Here is an 8,359-nt window from a genome sequence, read left to right on the forward strand (position 1 = left end):
TAAAATGTTAACAACCCATCTGGAGCTAATTTTACTGTGTTAAAACTCTCCCCCGACTCTCTAACCAATCAGACCATTCAATAGCCACACTACAAGGCCTAATCAGAAAGGAGGTAATTGGATGATTGAATTGTGAGTGACCAAGACTAATTATTACACACTATTTGAATGATCTTATTAACCTACACTTGCCCCACTTTACTGGAGGATTCAATCCATTACACACAAGAGAGCAAACAGTTTCAGTTAAGAGTTGGGATACTCATATAATTTCAAACCATGTGATACTCTTCTCAATTTATTGGCTGACACAATTATGCCAAACGAACACAGAATAAATGAATCTGCTTTTTTACGTCTAAGCCAAATGAATTCAATTAGGTCTAAATTAAAGAGTCAGGTTTGGCCATTCTCTCTCAGGTTCCTCTGAATTAAGTATTGAATAAAGCATGCAGAAGAACATGAAAACTAACATGAGAGTTAAGAACAACAGCTATATTTCAGTTTTAATGTTTCGGCAAAGTATGACCAAAATAAAAAACCGCTGAGGAAACTCAGAGAGCATCTGTGGAGGAAAATGGACAATCAGCATTTGATCTTATCTTAATGGGTCAATATTACATGGAAGCAATTCCCATCTGGCTGGTTTAATTCCTTCTGTTGTTAATTGCTGAACTACTAAGCAAGAAGTTATGTGAAAGATTGTAAAGACAGAAGGGAAGTATAGTTGTAAATACATATTTTTTAAATTACTATTAGTGCTGACAGATGTTTTGATGAAAATCAGCCGACTGAACTGAGGGTGAAACGCATTTTATATTTCTCTCATTTGTCAAGGCAATAAACTTTGGCAGAGACTCTTAAATCAGATTTCTTGTATTTTGTGGCCCAGTGGTGAGTTATGGCCCCATTCTGTCTGTACTGTGTGGTGGTTGTCCATCATGTCTGACAATGATAAGAAACCTGTGCAAGAGAGTTTATAAAGTGGGACAGCCATTGCACTGGGGCAGTTCCACTCCCTTGACATTGGAAGACTAGGTCCAGTGACACAAACCAGCATCACACACTGGGGTCTTCCTCAGCTTCAGTGAATGACCATAATGCCTTCTGTGCATGATCATGCCATTTGCTCTCCACGTAGTGTTGCAGTACCGCCTTCCTAGCTGTTGCATCTCACTGTAGATCTCATTCGCCCTATCCACCAGAGCTGTCTTTGCATATTCGGTCAGGCACATCCCTGTCTCACTGGGGTACGAGGCCTGATGGCTACCCTCTCCTGGTTTGGCCCGCCTCCTGTCGAAGTGGTGTACCGGGGTGTGATTGCTATCACATGCAAACAGCTACTTGCAGCCAAAAGTGAGAGCTGAGTGTCAGGTGGGGACAAAAGGTGAGTGAGCTGCCCCAGAATGAAGACAACAAACCCTTTCGACAGTGGTGTTAGACCATATATCCCATGTCTGTACTAGCTCTTTGGAAAAGCTATCCAATTAAGTCCCACTGCTCTGCTTTTTTTTTCTGCTCTGTTTTGTTTTTGGGCATAAATGCAATACTGCTTTAAAATATTTACTGATTTTTTTTCAGGCAGTTTATTGTATCATTCATTATGTGCAGGTAATTTACTTTCTGAGAAATTGTATATTACAACATGTAAACCAGTATCTGGTCTTCAATGATTAATGAATTTGCATGTTGATTTTAATGCAAAATCATTTAAAAACAATTACTTTAAAATATGTTTTAACCAACGTTTTAGCTTCAGTATTTTAAACATCTCTTAACTATATTATCACTGCAAATGACTCATGCATAATTTATTGAAAAAGAAGATAAAGATTAAGTAGGGATTTTAAGGACATTTTGTATCTTTGGACTTCTGCAGAGAGTGTCATGCCTTGGTTAAGATTTTTACTGCTAATGCTGTAGGGTATTTTACTTAGTACCTTGCTGTAGAATCAGTGGGTCTTGCTGATAGCATGTTTGGTTTTCGAGGAAAGTAAGGGGCTCAGATGTTCAACTTAGGAATGTTGTGTCAACCAATCAGGATGGTGGACTTGGGAGAAGGTTCTGGAGGGAGGTAGGCATGGGGAGAGGTTTGTGACGGACAGTGGTGGGGTTTGTGGCCTTTTTGGCAGGAGCTGCAGAGAGGACAAGAGGGAAGATGGCTGAGGATGCCATGGGAAGGAGTGTCCTTGTTGCACAAGGCGCTTTGTGCAGACGAGTGGCTCCAAGGAGAAAAGGCCAATACTCCAGAGAAAGCACCAATTTGTTCAAGATAGATTCCGAGCAACATTTGGGATGTGGTGTGTGCTTTCACACAGACTGCAGGTCCAGTGCATAAGTGAAAAGGATAACTTCAAGATAAGCTTCAACTTTATGTGTACATTTGGACTGGGTTAACTGTAATGGGCCTTTTCATTTGTCCTCCTTTTTTTTCCTACTAACTGTTCTATAAAGCTGAAATTTGTAAATATACTTAAGTTATAATTTTATGCAGTGTATGATCTGTTATTTCTTGCCAACCGATAAATGTGTATGAATAGTATCTACACAGCATTCACTCAAATTGAAGTTTCTTTAATTGGAACATCACAATGTTCCTGTTTATTTGAACCCCAATTCATACTGACCCTAGACACCTGTTGTTTATGAAGGGTGGCCTTCACACCGTTGAGTCCAATGGCTGTTAGCGGAGCCGGCAAAGAGCCAAGTTTCCATATGAGCCCAGTGAGGAGGCTTCAAGAGGATATTTTGAAAAATGTAGCAAATGACATCACTAAATGGCAAAATGATGGCAATCCAGTTGCTTCAGCCATGAGTCAGAGGAGGAAGAGGGGGAATAGTTTTAAGGCGCTTGGAAGTAGGCATAGTGGGGATGTCAAGGGTAAGTTTTTCACTGACAGAGTGGTAGGTGCGTGGAATGCATTGTCAGCGACAGTGCTGGAGGCAGATACAATTGGATCTTTTAAGAGATTCTTGGATAGGTACATGGAGCTTAGAAAAATAGAGGACTATGCGATAGGGTAATTCTACGCAATTTCTAGAGTAGGTTATATGGTCGGCACAGCTTTTTGGGCCAAAGGGCCTGTAATGTGCTGTAGATTTCTATAGGACATAAAACATAGAATAGTACAGCACATTACAGGCCCTTTGGCCCACAATGTTGTGCTGACCCTCAAACCCTGCCTCCCATATAACCCCCGACCTTAAATTCCTCCACATGCCTGTCTAGTAGTCTCTTAAACTTCACTAGTGTATCTGCCTCCACCACTGACTCAGGCAGTGCATTCCATGCACCAACCACTCTCTGAATAAAAAACCTTCCTCTAACATCCCCCTTGAATTTCCTACCCTTTACCTTAAAGCCATGTCCTCTTGTATTGAGCAGTGGTGCCCTGGGGAAGAGGTGCTGGCTATCCACTCTATCTATTCCTCTTAATATCTTGTACACCTCTATCATGTCTCCTCTCATCCTCCTTCTCTCCAAAGAGTAAAGCCCTAGCTCCTTTAATCTCTGATCATAATCCATACTCTCTAAACCAGGCAGCATCCTGGGAATCCTCCTCTGTACCCTTTCCAATGCTTCCACATCCTTCCTATAGTGAGGCAACCAGAACTGGACACAGTACTCCAAGTGAGGCCCAACCAGAGTTTTATAAAGCTGCATCATTACATTGCGACTCTTAAACTCTATCCCTTGACTTATGAAGGTTAACACCCCATAAGCTTTCTTAACTACACTATCTACCTGTGAGGCAACTTTCAGGGATCTGTGGACATGTACCCCCAGATCCCTCTGCTCCTCCACATTACCAAGTATTCTACCATTTACTTTGTACTCTGCCTTGGAGTTTGACCTTCCAAAGTGTACCACCTCACACTCTTCAGGTTGAACTCCATCTGCCACTTCTCAGCCCACTTCTGCATCCTATCAATGTCTCTCTGCAATCTTCGACAATCCTCTACACTATCTACAACACCACAACCTTTGTGTCTTCTGCAAACTTGCCAACCCAGCCTTCTACCCCCACATTCAGGTCGTTAATAAAAATCACGAAAAGTAGAGGTCCCAGAACAGATCCTTGTGGGACACCACTAGTCACAATCCTCCAATCTGAATGTACTCCCTCCACCATGACCCTCTGCCTTCTGCAGGCAAGCCAATTCTGAATCCACCTGGCCAAACTTTCCTGGATCCCATGTCTTCTGACTTTCTGAATAAGCCTACCGTGTGGAACCTTGTCAAATGCCTTATTAAAATCCATATAGATCACATCCACTGCACTACCCTCATCTACATGCCTGGTCACCTCCTCAAAGAATTCTATCAGGCTTGTTAGACATGATCCACCCTTCACAAAGCCATGCTGACTGTCCCTGATCAGACCATGATTCTCCAAATGTCCACAGATCCTATCTCTAAGGATCTTTTCCAACAGCTTTCCCACCACAGACGTAAGGCTCACTGGTCTATAATTACCTGGACTATCCCTACTACCTTTATTGAACAAGGGGACAACAGTCACCTCCCTCCAGTCCTCCGGTACCATTCCCATGGACAACGAGGACATAAAGATCCTAGCCAGAGGCTCAGCAATCTCTTCCCTCACCTCGTGGAGCAGCCTGGGGAATATTCCATCAGGCCCCGGGGACTTATCCGTCCTAATGAATTTTAACAACTGCAATACCTCCTCTCCCTTAATATTAACATGCTCCAGAACATCAACCTCACTCATATTGTCCTCACCGTCATCAAGTTCCCTCTCATTGGTGAATACCGAAGAGAAGTATTCATTGAGGACCTCGCTCACTTCCACAGCCTCCAGACACATCTTCCCACCTTTATCTCTAATTGGTCCTATCGTCACTCCTGTCATCCTTTTGTTTTTCACATAATTGAAGAATGCCTTGGGGTTTTCCTTTACCCTACTTGCCAAGGCCTTCTCATGCCCCCTTCTTGCTCTTCTCAGCCCCTTCTTAAGCTTTCCTGCTTCCCTATATTCCTCAATACACCCATCTGATCCTTACTTCCTAAACCTCATGTATGCTGCCTTCTTCCACCTGAGTAGATTTTCCACCTCACTTGTCACCCATGGTTCCTTCACCCTACCATTCTTTATCTTCCTCACCGGGACTAATTTATCCCTAACATCCTGCAACAGATCTCTAAACATCGACCACATGTCCATAGTACATTTCCCTGCAAAAACATCATCCCAATTCACACCCGTAAGTTCTAGCCTCATAATTTGCCCTTCCCCAATTAAAAATTTTCCTGTTCTCTCTGATTCTATCCTTTTTCATGATAATGCTAAAGGCCACTGTCCCCCAGATGCTCACCCACTGAGAGATCTGTGACTTGCCCCGGTTCGTTACCTAGTACTAGATCTAGTATGGCATTCCCCCTAGTCAGCCTGTCAACATACTGTGACAGGAATCCGTCCTGGGCACACTTAAAAAAACTCTGCCCCATCTAAGCCCTTGGAACTAATCAGGTGCCAATCAATATTAGGGAAGTTAAAGTCACCCATGATAACAACACACTGTTATTTTTGCACCTTTCCAAAATCTGCCTCCCAATCTGCTCCTCTGTATCTCTGCTGCTACCAGGGGGCCTATAGAGTACTCCCAATAGAGTAACCGCTCCCTTCCTGTTCCTGACTTCCACCCATACTGAATCAAAAGAGGATCCTGCTACATTACCCACCCTTTCTGTAGCTGTAATAGTTTCCCTGACCAGTAATGCGACCCATCCTCCCCTTCCCCCCCCATCCCTTTTAAAGCACTGAAATCCAGGAATATTGAGAATCCATTCATAGAAAACATAGAAAATAGGTGCAGGAGCAGGCCATTCGTCCCTTCGAGCCTGCACCACCATTCAGTATGATCATGGCTGATCATCCAACTCAGAATCCTGTACCAGCCTTCCCCTGATCCCTTTAGCCACAAGGGCCATATCTAACTCCCTCATATCTAATTCCTGCCCTGGTGCCAGTCAAGACTCTGTAATGGCCACTACATCATAATTCCATGTATGTATCTCAGTTCATCACTTTTGTTCCTGATGCTTCTTGCATTGAAGTACACGCACTTTAGCCCTTCTACCTTACTACTTTTACACCTTTTATTCTGCTTCTCTTTCCTCAAAGCCTCTCTGTATGTTAGATCTGGCTTTACTCCATGCACTTCTTTCACTGCTCTATCGCTCCGGGTCCCACCCCCCTTGCAAATTAGTTTAAACTCTTCCGAACCATGCTAGCAAACCTACCTGCAAGGATATTGCTCCCCCTCGAGTTCAGGTGCAACCCATCCAATCTGTACAGGTCCCACCTTCCCCGGAAGAGATCCCAATGATCCAAAAATCTAAAACCCTGCTCCATGCACCAACTCCTCAGCCACACATTCAACTACCATCTCCTCCAGTTCTTACCATCACTGTCACGTAGCACTGGCAGCAATCCTGAGAACGCCACCCTTGAGGTTCTATGTTCTATGAAATTTTACATTAATTAAATATAAAATCCAGAATAAGCAGCCCATATTGACACTAGCAAGCATAAAATAGCAGATACTACTAACAGAAAAATAATTTACATTTTTGTAACTCTGAAAAAGATCTGTTAGCATGTTGATGATAAAATTTAAATGGCCATTGAGTGTATCAACCTAAATGTTCTGGCAAAATCAATAACAGGTTCTTTGTGTCTGGTTTGTGTTCTATTGTAATTTTCCTTCTTAGGAGCCAACTATACCACTCTCAGTCCTTGACTGACCAAGGATCTAATTTGCTACTTTTCTCTATTTCCTTTTATTCATTGCAGTGTCCTTTCTGTCACATTTGTACCTCTGACATTTGTGAATTTCCCATTGATGATCTACTCCACAAGTAATCAATTTGTCAGTGCTGTGGTTTCTGCTCTTTAATACTTCCCCACTTTCTTACCCTTTCATAAAAAAAATTCCTATAGTTCATTATAAATTGATCCGATAATAGAACAGGGAACCGATATAATTTGTCACATTATATCTGTGCCAGCTGAGAAACAGATGTCCAATTATTCCCATTTTGCAGTACTTCACCAAAGCTTCTCTGTAATTATTTATTTAATACCGCTTTATAAATGTTACAATTGAATCTGTTTCCAGTAGCCTAATCAAACAGTTCATTCCAGATCACATCAATTCTCTCTGAAATGAAATTTCCACCTCACCTACAGTTCTGTTGCTAGTCATTTTAAATATGTGTCCTCTGGATACTGATTCATCTACCACTGGAGTCACATTTACCATATGGATTCTATGAAAATTTTTCATGATGCATATCTCCCTTCAATCTTCAGTCCTCTGAGGAGAAAAGCGTTGGGTTTCTCAGTCATTTGTGGCTCATCAATGACAGTAAAAGCAAACATTTTTACAGTTTAATTCTATAGTTCTAAATATAGATGATATATATTATTCATTTTACAAAACCTCTCATCTCAAGTGGTGGAGAAGGGAAGGAAATATATTTCTGAACAATATACCCTTTTCACTGTAGATTTTAGGGTTGAATCATCACTTTGAACTCACAATCATACTGAAATGCTTCAAAGGATGAACCTAGCTGAAGTGGCTGACAGTTCATACTGAAATAATCTGTGTCTAATGTCAGTTTGCACTTTTGCATTTAAGTTAAAATTATCAATACTTTTATAATTTTAGTATTGATACTAAACTTTCAATTCATCAAGGATGACTTCACCTTTATCTCAAATGCATTCAGCATTTGGATCTCTGTACCAGTGTCTTGTACAACTGTTTCCTCCAGGTGCTCCAGTTTCCTCCCAGATCCCAAATGCATATGTAAGTTAGACGTTAACTGATCATTGTAAAATATCTTGGGTGTGTTGATGGGAATGCAGAGAGAATTAAACAAAGGGATGGGGTTGCCCTTTGAGCTGGCATGGATTCAAAGGCCCAAATAGCCTATAGTATGTCATAGAGATGTTGAAACTCGGGTCACAAAGAAAACTGGCTAATCTCCAAGGAATCCTGTTACTACTAGAATTAGTCAGAACATGCTCTGCCAAGTTTCATTGGCACTGTATAAAAGTACGGTCATCAATGTGATTGAAACCATTTCCTATATTCTCACTGCTGTTCTGTAGCCACTGAATTAGCATTATTTCAGCAGGTATGTTTGCATGGTAATGATGTACCAATACCAAGTAAGTAAAAGGCAGGGATTTGTACCCAGCACAATGGCACACTTAGCAACTACTGCAACCTGAATTGTGGTATCATATACTGGCAGACATGGACTGATATACTGTGGTCTCGTCGGAAAGCTGGCAGAGAACAAGGTTAATGGCAGGACTTTAGG

The sequence above is a fragment of the Mobula hypostoma genome, chromosome 5 (genome assembly GCF_963921235.1).
Source record: "Mobula hypostoma chromosome 5, sMobHyp1.1, whole genome shotgun sequence".
Classification (NCBI taxonomy): Eukaryota; Metazoa; Chordata; class Chondrichthyes; order Myliobatiformes; family Myliobatidae; genus Mobula; species Mobula hypostoma.